The sequence below is a fragment of the Schistocerca cancellata genome, chromosome 5 (genome assembly GCF_023864275.1).
Source record: "Schistocerca cancellata isolate TAMUIC-IGC-003103 chromosome 5, iqSchCanc2.1, whole genome shotgun sequence".
NCBI classification, from domain to species: domain Eukaryota; kingdom Metazoa; phylum Arthropoda; class Insecta; order Orthoptera; family Acrididae; genus Schistocerca; species Schistocerca cancellata.
The window spans coordinates 300,015,720-300,028,853 of record NC_064630.1 but is presented as its reverse complement, the minus strand read 5'-3'; the positions used below and the strand labels follow the sequence as shown (position 1 = coordinate 300,028,853).

The 13,134-nt window shown below is 40.8% G+C and overlaps 1 protein-coding gene across 1 annotated transcript in view; it reads left to right on the top strand.

The window, feature by feature from the left end:
* The window catches only part of LOC126188970 (uncharacterized), a 296,440-nt gene that overhangs the window by 37,596 nt on the left and 245,710 nt on the right, over nucleotides 1-13,134 (top strand). The window lies entirely within an intron of this gene.

Here is a 13,134-nt window from a genome sequence, read left to right as displayed (position 1 = left end):
ATAGGTGATTCGTTCACCTTTACTGTAAAGGGCTCAGTGAAGGGCAAGACATATCTTACTGCCAGAAGACAGTTCCTCTCCTCAGATAATTGTCACTTACAGCTAAGTTCAGAAACATTCTTAGTAGCAGAGTTGCCTAATATTGTTCTGATTTTGTTTTAGATGTTTTTACAGCATTTGGTTTTGAAAATAGTGGGCCAAGTCAATTTAGTGTACACAACAGTACCCTTTTTTATCTAGATTCTCTTTGCAACATGTACAGAGAAACATTTGAACCATCACTAAATTGTGTAACAAATTTTATTGCGTAGTGTATCTATAAAACCATCAGTGGTGCCAAATTTTGGAAAGGTTGCCACTATCATTTGCTGGTAGAAATGAGGTTCAGGCCGACTCGTGTGGCTTCAGGATGGACGTCATTGCACTGACATCATCCAGTCAATGGATGACACCTATGGTTGTCATTAAAAAAGCTAATAGGTCTTTATGCAAATGTGGTGATTTCTATGTGATTATCAATGCTCAGTCCACCATTGATCTTTATCATATGCAGTCTTGGACTAAAATAGATCTGCTGTTATTTATTGCTTGTTGTAAGAGGCAAGAGGCTAAAAGGAGTCCTATACCTAGTCAAGCTTTTACATTGATTTTATATTGATAACATGGCTATTATTGTAATGCCTATCAGGTGTAGCTCCTTTTACAACCTTTCCCTCAACCTGTTTGGCTTAATTACTTATAGTCCACTTTCAGGGTTTGATCTCCACTTTTCTAAATTTCGCAGAAGTGTGGGGCATTTGTGGAAGAACATTTTAGTGGTGTGTAATTTATACACCTTGCGCTGTGATCTGTACCTACTACGAAAGTGGATTTATGTTCGCACCTGAAATCCATTATGATAGCCAATCGGCATTTGGGAGGGGGTTGGGGGTTGTTATGTACCCTCACAGATGTAGCCTCCTGGCAATGCAGGGATCACACTGCTGATGCCTGAGCTGTAATCTCCCCATGTATACTGAGAAGTAGGTGCCTGTCCATTCCTGAGCACTGGAACTCTGGGCAACAACTGCTATGCGAGGTAGCCTTTGTCATGGTGGCGTAGCACCACAGGGCACAGCATTCTGCTAGAATGAGTACCATAAGGTTGGAAGATCCGCAGTGAAATGGATCAGTCTCACCCACACTGGTGGCCCTGCCAACACGGCCATCTCAGCAGATAAAAAACACAATTTTAATGCAAAGACTTACAACCCCTGATGTTACCTTCTTTGGCCACACCATGGGATGAGGGGCAAGCAAGGAGAAATGGAGGTGGACAGTTCACCCAGTTCTAGATATGCTCCAGAGCTGATTGAGAATCTTTTGCAACAATGAAGCCAATGTTTTTTTTTTTTTTTTTCTGAAAATGTAATGGGAGGCTCTGAGAAGTTGCTGCAAAAGGGAAAATGAGAAATGGTATCTATTGATCAAAACTTTGAATGCCCACCAGTCACATGCCCTTCAAGCCTGTTGCTAGCTTGATGATATACTGGTTACCGTCTCTCCTCATAACAAGCCCAACAGGATTCAATTAGTCAATCTCTGTATTGACCTAATGCTACAAAAACATTAAGAACTGTGTGCCAGCCTAGAGCAGCATGGACTTCATTTTGTTCGTCTCATTCAGAGAGGACCTAAGGATAACAGGTTGGACACTGAAGCTTTCAGCCTAGCCTTGATGGAAGTTTTATATCTGTGAGCAAGTTAAGGTCATGCTTTATAAGATTGGTGTCAGACCCTATTCTCCCACTCCTATAAGATGTTTTAGGTGCACTGAGTTTTATCCACATGTCCTCCCACAAAACTAGTTGAAACTACTTTTGGGTTGTGTGCAGGACGACAGGGCATGACGGCAGCCTTCATGAACACCCCATTACAAGCTTAAACTACCCAGAATGCGAACCCCACCCCACACCCCCTTTGTTCGCTGACATTTTCAGTTTTCAAAAGAGAGGAAAACATCCAGAGATATAAAAAAAATGACTGCCTGTCTTATCAAGATAGTAAGAGAAATTTTGAATGACTCTACTCCAGTCAATGAGATGTCAAACTTTGCAAATATTGTGCCAAAATCCACCCATAATGCGATGGCAAGATCTTTGGACCTAATCTCAAGTCAGTGCCAATATAGAGGACATCAGGTTCCTAGACTTCCAGACCCACAGCACCAGTGGTAACCAGCACTTGAGTGCAGCTAGAGATACCTTGTTTTCCCCTGGTGCATCATCAGGGAAGAGAACACCTGTCAAGGTTTCCTCCTCCCACGAAAATGGAGACCGGTAGTGTACCACCATCCAGTGGATGACAGAGTCACAGAAACTGAAACCTGAGAGGACAAGAAGGATAAATCAAAAGTTAAACTAAATTTTACTGCTCTCATTGATCCAAACCCCTATACCCTTCTCCCCAACTCTGTGGTGAAACACACGGATGCCGATGAAGAATTGCCCATTCAGGTGGAGTACGACTCAGCAGCAAAGTAATTTGTAGTTCCTTTTTTCTTTCACTGCTTTCTCTGACCCCAATCTGACATTCCTTTGGTGAAACTGTAATGGCTACCATATCATCAGCTGGCTTAACTCTATCAATTAATGGCTACTTTACAACTGGGAAGGGAACTTCAGGAGATGTAGCTCTCAGAAACCCAGTCCCTTGCTATTACAAATCCTACTGCGTAAATTGCATTAACTCTGAGAGGGCACCTATTGCAGTCTGCATGCTCATAAGGTTCGACACTTTTAGTGATCAGGTGCCACTGCATTACAAGCTCTGGCTGTTCTGGCAGTCTTCAATGCCGACAATCTTCTATGAGACAGCTACGCCACACCTAGCAGGGGCCAAGTAATCGAGCAATGCATTTCAGAACTGATAGCATGCCTGGTTAACACGGGAGCTACAACATGTTTCATTATAGCATATGGAACATACTCGGCAGTAGCCCTAGCGTCTCACATTCAATCCATTGGTATGTCCATGGTGACCTCTGTGACAGCAATCACTTTCCTATTACTCTCTCTTTCTCCAACCACCAACCAACAGAACATGCACAACATTGGTTGCTTTGGAAAGCCAACTGGCAAGCTTGTATCACCAGAGCAATTTTTAAAACCAGTCAAGAAAAGGATGACGCAGCAGTGGTATAAGATACTATTTTCATGAAGCAACAATACTCTGTTCTTAAGGCTCTTCCTGCTGGAAACCAGTGCCTTGTTGATCTGCAGAAATAGCTGCAGCTATCAGAGGGAGTCGAAGTGCACTTCATTGACTGAATGGCATCCTACTATGTTAATATCATTCAAGAGACTTTTTGCAAGAGCACAATTTTTAATAAAGAAGAGAAAGTTGGAGTGTTGGGATCAACATATATAGTTTATGAGAGCCAACACCCACTTATTGCAAATATGGACTACACTCCGCCGCATTTCCAACCACTGAGTATCTGTAGTAGCACCTGTCCTCTCTTTCTCTGTGGCAACATCTGTACTGATCCTGAAGTCATTGCTGTAAGTTTCGTGGCACACTTCACCTAATTGGCTGTATGCAGTGACTACCATCTTAATTTCCTAAGTTGGAATTGTGTGCTGGAGCGAAACTATTTATCCTCCCATGCACAAGGCCTTGGATCATACAATGTTTCATTTAGAGACTGGGAATCCCACAGCACTTTAGCAGAGTGTCGCGACACAGCCTCTGGACCCGAAAGAATCCACAGTCAAATGTTTAAATGCCTTAGCAACGAAAACATGAAACACATCCTCAGGTTTTTAAGTTGTATTAGGCAGGAAGAGGAGTTTTCTCTCCAGTGGTGGGAGGGTATTGTTGTTCTGGGAAAGATACCCTGATTTTGAATAATTATCAACTAATCTCTCTAATGAATGGCTACGTAAATTATTCAAAAGAATGGTCAACTGACAACTGTGTTGGTGCCTAGAAATCAGAGGACATGTATTTCAATTTAAAAGTGGCTTTCAGGCATTCCAGTCCAACACAGACCAACCGATTTGCTTGGAATCTAGCGTGAGCAATGCTTTTGCACATCACCAACACCTGATTGCTGTGTTCTTTGACTTGTAGAAAGCATTTGATACCACCTGGCTCTATCAGCTTCTGACTACTCTGCATGAGTGGTGATTCCGGGGCTGCTTCTACAGAATTTCTGATCCCTCCTATTGTTCCAGGTCTGTATAGGTTCAAACCTCAGAAACCAATACATAAAGGAAATTGAGGGTTCCTCAAGGGCAGTTCTGAGCGTAACCCTCTTCACCATCGCAGTTAGTGTACCCTGACTACCATGGGATGTTAAACCTCACTGTTACTGCAGGTGAATGACCTTTACGTGTATTACAGCTCAACATCATTGTGCACCACTGAACACCAACTTCAGGAGGCCTTATGGAAAGTACATAACTGGACCCTGAATCTTATGTTTCAATTTTCTCCTGCAAAAACTTGTCATGGATTTTTGTAGACTCAGGACTGTGCATCTGCAATCCGCACTCTGTACTTTACCTTGTTAACCAGTTACTTGAAGTCATCAAAACTTTCAGATTTTTAGGCCTGTTATTTGACAGTAAGTTAACATGGTGACAACATGTTTACCAGCTCAAGGCAAATTGTCTGAGGGAAATTAATATACTCAGATTTCTCGACAGCACCTTAAGATATATAGACCACACAGTTCTTGTCAGTAAAATTCTTCTGGGCTGTTGACCACATTGTCAGTACATGAAATTGTCTGATGTTTTGGCCACTATTGTAATTGGCCAAAATGTCAGACAATTTTATATATTGACAATGCAGTCAACAGCCCAGAAGAATTTTATTGACAGTGACAATCGCCATGGAAACCGATACTTACACATGGCTCTTCTGTGATTATATGGAGCTTTGATTTTGGTCTATGGATGCGTTGCCTATGAATCGGTAGCACCGTCAGTACTGTGCTTATTAGACCCTGTCCATCACAGTTGTATGCAGGTGGTAACTAGTGACTTCCTTACAAGCAATGTTGACAGTCTTCTTAGTGGAAGTTGGTGTTCCACCCTCATGAGGGCCAGACACCAGCAACTCTTGATGAACTATGCGGTCACAATCTGTCAGGTGCCTGCCTATCCATGTTACTCAATTCTTGTTTTACAGCCAACAATTCACACTGTTTACACCCAAAAATAGGTAGACCAGTTGGGACACAATTGGAAGTTCTATATAAGGACCTCCAGCTATCCCGTATTGTCAGTAAACATGAGTTCCTTCTCAGCACACTGTAGTGTGTGCACAGTCCTGTGATTTCGATGGACCTTTTCTGTGGACCTAAGGAAAATGCTGATTCCATCATTCTTGGGTGCTTTTCCCATTCAGTTCTCCACAAGTACCCAAATTTGACATTCATCTTCAAAGATGGATTGAAAATTGGCACAATAGATTATGCTTATATACACACAAAGAGGCCTGAAAAGTATTCTCTGCTGAGTCCATACAGTATATATACTGCAGAGTTGGGTGGCATATCATGGGCTCTGCAGTCCATTAAATCTCTCACCACAAAGGACCTCCTTGTTTGTTGCGACTTCATGAGCTGCTTACAAGGCATATCTCAGTGAAACTGCAGAAATGTGTTGGTCACTTACTTCCAAAACCTATTAGTTGACCTCCACAGCTGCAGAACCACTGTAACATTCATCTGGGTTCTGAGCCATGTGAGTATTCCAGGAATTGAGCTTGCCAACAAATTAGCTAGAGAACCAATCCAAACTCACAAATACTGGACACAGACCTATGATTTCAGCTGTTGCAGGAAATTTTGAAAACCTGGGTTATGGAAAGGCAAGTTACCACGAACAAGCTGAAGTCAATCAAGAGGTCCACCAAATCATGGCATATTTCTCTCGAGACGATGCCATTTTACAGTGGTGACTACGTATCAGGTACACCAGACTCACAAGTTTGTTTTAAGTCAAGAGGACTCCACCAATGCAGATTGATGAGGACCCCTCCAATGCAGATGTGATTGTTATCTCACAATACCCCACACCATAACAGAATGTCCACTGCTGGCTGATCTGACACAAGCAATCAGCCATTTACTTGTGGACAATAGGATAGCAGCTAAAAAAAGTACATATTTCTTGAGAGAAAGCGGATTTTATAGTAAAATTTATAACACCTCAATGTTTGGAGTCAGGTGGATGTGGGGGGGGGGGGGGGGGGTTACTACTACTTGGAATGGCACAGTGGCCTCCAGCTACTTTTTACATCTGCACTGCTATATAATTTTGAATTTTTTATGTATATGTTTTATTTCTCTAGCAGTTTAAGCTAACTGACTTTCTAGTCATTATAGTCTTCATTTATCACCCCATTTTAGTATTACTGACTATGATAACCCTTCTTGGAGTATCCTTCAGTGATGACTGCAGCTTTTACCTCACTTGTAACCATTTGACACGAACTACTGTCATGCAGATTTTCAACCATGATGATGTCACAAACCCTGGAACTGTCAATTCTCTTCTTGTTGCACTCAATTTTACTTGAATTTACAGTGCAATGAGATACTGATAAAGATGTTTTGTCTGTTTAACCCATAATCATCATACATCTGTCCTAGGTTTCTCCCACAGGGTTATTAACAAAACTAGCTGGTGGCCGATATTTTAAAAAAAAAATCAGTTTAAAACAAGCAACTCCGTAAGATAGCAAATCAAAACAGCTGCTGGTCTTAAATACACAATTGGCTTTACCAGTATTGTAAATTATCATTTGGGGTTGCTGGTATCCTCCCCATATTCCAAAAATACTTGCTGCAGTTGATTCAGGATATTACAATGCATTATCTATTTATACATCATCATTGTACTAGCAATGCATGTGGAATATTGCAGGAACCCTGAATCTCCTTTCAGGAAGCTCTTCGAAAACTGCTTATGTTATCAGTTAAACAAGTGTCATTCTTTCATACTCAGTTTTAAATATCTGGGGAATCTCTTAAGTAGTGAAGGTATTATGCCCATGTGCAACAGTGTTCGTGCAATGATAAATATAACAGCACCTGCTAACCTGAAACAGTTGTAGTCTTCCCTGTGGAAGATCACATACTGTGCATAGTTTATTTCCAAACAGCACAAACCACGCACTCATTGAATCAACAGCACAAAAAGGGGCATCAAGTTATGTGGTCAGCTGCCTATCAACAGGCTTTTCAACCCCCTTAAAGTGTGTCTCAAAATCAAACAATACATGGTGCTGTATACAACACACTTGCAGTTTATGCTTGCAGTGAATAAATCCCAATTCTGGATTGTGGTAGTTTTGTCCCATAAACTGTTGGACGACTCTGAAAGACCAATCACCTGTGCTTCCAAAACATTAGCCGTCATGCAGATGAGCTGTTCTCAAGTTGAGGAGGCGGCCTTAGCAATGAGCTATCGGGTTGGGAAGTTTTATGTACATTTGTGTAGCAGCAAAGTCTACCTGTTAACCAACCACAAACCTTTACTTTTGATTTTTTGTCAATGGTCTAAGCTCTTGGAACAGCCAGAGCTGTGTCTGCAGCAGTGGGCATTGTTTTTAAATGGATATAACTATGAAATTCACTTTCAACCCACTACCCAACATCCAGTGCAGGCACTCTGTCCCATGCCTATTAACCTTGACGCAGAGTTGGATCACCTGGAAATAGTTTGTTTTACAAATGATCAACACTTGCAATGAACTCTGGACGACTATCCACTTACAGCACACAAAGTAGCCACAGCGTCAGCCCACAACCCTGTGCTGTGCAAAGTTTTGTCACTCCCTGTGTTTACAAATGCACACCTTTCAGAAAATTAAAACTGGACTTGAGAAACTGTCTTCTCTGTCATGATTACATATTAGGGCCTTAAGTGGATTTGCTAGTTCAGTCAAATACAGTGTCTGGAAAACAGATATTCCAGGTTTTGATTCAGTCAGCACAAGTGCTATTTCTCCTTAATTACCTATTAGATGTAGACAGCTACATGCTCAGACTAATATTTCTACTTCTCTGTCACTGCAAAAAAATTGCTCCATCCATATTAGCTGAATTTTTTTTAAAAACAAGACTGAGCCTGACAAGCCAAGCATGTGTAAAAATTAGTTGTTCTGATGCCTTAATCAGCAAGCCCTACCATTAAATTTATCTTCAGTTATCCCCAGACCACTCCCAGTAGAGTGTACTCATTTATTTTACCAGGCCTTTCAGGGGTTAATCTCTCCAACTTTTCCTTTATGGCAGAGATGCCATCAACGACCTCTCATGCTACCATACAATATGTGCCCTTCTTGCAAGCTTTGTGATCGAGAGAGTACTACATGCACTAGTGTCCGACAACAATCCCCAGTTCATGTAACAGCTGTTAGAAGATTCCTGTCAATGCAACAGTAGTGAGCACCTGACCAGTGCTGCTTCCACTCAGCCTCTAACACAGAGGTTTAGTGAATGGTAATGATGCTTAAGACTCAAGTGTGTAAGAGATGCTGACGTTATCACTGAGGAAGCACTCCACAGCTACCTCATTGCAAACCTATCCACCGCATCAGTTCAGCCAAAATCTCGCATGTGCACAGGCATCAAAGTCTGTTGGACCTCCCGTGTCCTTTGCAGTGATCCCAACCTAAGTAAAATCCGGCCTGCATGTAGATCTAGGTGCACACTTTTGGCTGACACTCAGGGTGCACCCAGGTGGTCAAAGTCTACAGTGGACATCAGCTATTTGATGTCTTGGTTGATCACACTCTCTTGATCCACCAATAAAACCAGCCATCACCCAGTGCCTCTACTCTCCAGTACAACCTGAAGCACGCAGACATGTCTAGCCCCAGTTGTACCAGCATAGCACTCTGCCTATTATATGATGGACGCTCCACAACACTGCCACTGCAATACCAATCCAAGCCATCAGAATTGGCCAGTACAGATGAGGCCATGCTACTACACCTCCCCCTGCCCCCCATCCCCCACCCCCTATTCATGCTTTAAACAACACAATTCCTGCCGGTATTAGGCCTATGTGAGGACTGATTTGGGGACAGGAGGAGAGCGAATAGTATTCCCACCTTTAGCAGATATTGATAGGGACATCTAGATTCTGCAGCGGTCTCTGCCACGAGCTGCAAGATGACAGAACTGGTGTGGTGCATGGGTCATACTGCTCACACGATGCTAGGTCCTCAGGGCATCCAGTATCTTTCTGTTCTGTACCATATGAAGTGTTTCTTACATCGTCATATTACTACACATACCCCAGCTATAAACCAGCTCTGTTGCTCGATTTCCTGGTTTGCACTATTGATCTTCATTCAGTGCATAGCTTACAATGACTTTGGCGCTGTTTATGGTTTACACAGTCATAGCAGCAGTGAACAGAAAGCTATGAACATTGTTCTTGGATATGGGATGAGTTAGTTGCTGTTTTTAGTCAGCTAGAGTGTGTTGTGGCTGCTTTCGAGCAATTGGAAGCTGCTGTGAATGGATGTCATGAGTTGGCTACCAAAAGATTTATACCAAAGTTACCTCAAGTGCAATGCGGTTATAATTAAACTTTCACTACTCGAGCCAGTGTAGACGGAAAACTATTACTTGATAGGTTCCCATCTTAATAGAAATGATGTTAAGACTGTTTGCTGCAGGTTTTGTGTGTTAATAGTGTTTGTGTGATGACTTGTCATGAGGCACTGGTACTGGTACACTGACGTAGTGTTGAAAAACAAGCATCATTCTGCATTGCACATGCAGATAGTAAACATGGGTCTGGACAATGTGAACAGAGCTTTACTTGTGAAGCTGTTTTAGCGAAACAGCAGCAATTGTGCTGCTGCTCTTCATGATTATCGGTGCACTAAAGGAATACAGAGAGGTCATTTTTCTGCACAGGCATTGGAGAACATGATTCAAAAGTGCAAATTAACTGTCAATTTGGAAATTGCTCCTAGGAGAGACCAACAGCCTATTGGACCACAAATTATTGAAGAAGTTATTGTTGACATGGCTGAGGATGATGTGCAACCATGAAGCAGTATGCACCAGCTGTCATGACAGCTGAACATTCCATACCCCACCATTCGAAAAGTGTTGTGAACACTTGTGAAATGTTTCATGAAGCATCTATTAACAAATTTGTCACAGTTGCTGTGCATATGTTTGGCGATTAATTTCAAATCAGCTGGTTCATTCCCAAGTTTGACCTACAGAAGTCTTACAAAATAATCACAGATGACTGTCATAATCAGCATGTGCTGACTTGCAAAGTAAGCACTTGTTGATTGTGACAGTTATCAATGGTTACTCTGTAAAGTATATATTACCATTGTGATGTTCGTTATTAAGATCATTCATTATTAAGATCAGGCACTTTCAGTGCAGTCTCAGTAGGTTAGATTGAGAATGGCCAGTTGGTTCGAAACTAGTCACCAGACATATGTAATGCAACTGTGGCAGATTTGTTAATACAGGCTTCATGAAATGTTAAAAGAAGATTGCTGGTCCTGTGTCAACAAAATGTTGAAACTGAAAAATAGTGAGTGGTATCTGTACACTTTCAGGCTATTGTGAATGCAGATGGTTGTCACATTAAGCAACATTTGTAACTTGGAACATAGCACGGTATGCAGTTAATAAATGTTACCCTCTTTTGAGAATTAAAATGTGTTTCTTTCAATGGTTCATTAGTTATTTCTCTTCCACATATACTTACAAATGTTTCCACAGTTTCATTGTCCTATGATCACTCAATTTTCATGGGGGCCATCTCAAGTAGTACAAGTTCAATTAATACCACCATGTACTACCCTGTCCTGTAGGTAATGTCTCCTATACCAGAAGAGCAGGATATGTCTGCCCTCATCCACTTTGAGTGGTATGTCAGTGGTAGGTTGAGGGGCCTTGTACAAGGAAGACAGAAGTCGGGAGAACATAAGTTATTACACCCAACCCCCTATAAAGTTTTTAGGTCTTGTCTTCCACTACAACTGAAATTGAGGTTAGTAAAATAATAGCAGAAATGCCAAACACCATTTTCAAATCCATCGTAACAAAGGAAGAGTCTTGCAAAGCCCCTCAGCATAATTCTTGCACCACTGAAAAAGCTAGGGCCATAGATATTGCTATCTGTAGTACTGAAAAACAGCTAATTGAATTAGGTCACAGGGGCCTTATAGAATCCCTGTCAGATACTGTTCCAAAACTGCACCTGAGTTAGCTTTTCTTTTAACCTTACATATTGTAAATGTTTCAAACAAAAATCTGTGCCCAGTAAACAAAATAATGTACATGTCACACCTTTCTACAAGAAGGGTAGCAGAAGTGATTCACTAAACTACCATCCAACATCTTTCATATTCAACTGTTGTAGATTCTTTGAGCATATCCCGAGGTCAAATGTAGTAAGGTATCTCGAACACAGATACCTCATCCACATCAACTAGCATAGATTCCAAAGACACTGGTCATCCCAGACTAATTTAAACTTCCTACAGGTAGTTAGAACAGAGATATATATGTAGGAGAGTATTGTCATCCAGAGTAAGACTGACCACTTGTTGATGTTGTTGTACAATATCTCATACCTGTATCAATTTCTGTTCATTGTGATTTTTATTATTGTACATTATTTTTGTACACACACCTGTAGTGCACCGTGTATGTTAAATTTTTCACAGGTTAGTAGAAAAAAAAAATTGAAAGGGGTCAGTGTTACTCTGTGACACGGGGTTACATTGACCCTGCGAATTTCCTTTGTTATAAAAATGTACAGTATGGTCCTGGAATAAATGTTAGTGTAGTGCAGTAAAAGTATGACCCTGTAAAGGGGTCACAATGATCCCCATTGAAAACTGAATGTTTTGTAAAATATTGATAAGATAGGTATCAATGAAAGACTCATGTCTGTGAGTATAATTTTCAATTTTCTATTTAAAATACACTACAAAAAACTTTTACTGCTAAAAAATCTTTTACTAAAATCCTCCCTGGAAATTTAAACTGCATTTTATGCCCATTAGCATGTAATTCCGGTGGAGACAGCAAGCTTTCCAATGATATAATGGAATGGGACAGTGAATATGTTGTGTTCTTTTGGAATAAATGTACTTTTCATTGAGTCAGTGGCATGAAGCCCCATTTACTTCATTTAACTTTTCCTTCGTTGCAACTCTTTGAATAAGAGAAACACAGTGGAAAGTTTGCTTCCCCATTTTACCACCAACTACTTCACCGAAACAAAGTCATTTGGAAAAAGGTCTTGACAGTCACTTTCAACAACTGGATTGTCTGAAAGATCAAATCACTTTCAGCAGTTTCCAGTCTCTGGCAGTTTCATTCTACAGACAATTCGAACTTTTTATACAGTGTAAACACATTTTCATTTGATGACCTTTTGAATGATTTTGGTCCAATGTTCATTGCATGAACAGCTAAAAAACTTTACCAGGGGTCTCATCAATTTTCTTTCTTTTTGCATTTTAAAAGGCTATTTTTTCCCCCACATGGAGATTTTAAGTACGATACCAGAGATTCAGCTACAGCTTCCATTTTCTCTTCCATATAGAGATATAATGAGTTTATCCAGAAATGGAAAGAATAAGTTGAAACTGATGCTAGCGCCATTGTTACCCCCAGGGGGTCAGAATCACCCTGGTAGCTATATTGCTAGCCCAGTCAAGTCTCTGTGCTTGGCTTAAAAAAAAAAAAAAAAAAAAAAAAAACACACACACACACACACACACACACACACACACAGCAAATTTATATGTAATTTGCCATATATGATTAAAAATCGTAATTCTCACCAATAGAATGTATAAAATCTGTATAAGTGAACAAAATCAAATGAATCGCTGATTACAAAAACCCCTTAAGTCCACTTTTGGTGAAAACTGAGATGAAGGCAAAATTGCATATGCATACCCTGCATGTAGCTCCACCATACTGTGCACGAAAATAACCAAATTCATCGGTTGTTGCCATTTGAACAGAGTGCAGAAACGTCCGACGTCCAGGACTTCGGTTATTTTTCTTCTCAACTGTTGGCACTACAGTAAATTGCGCTAAAACTGTACGAAAGAAATTTGCATTATTGA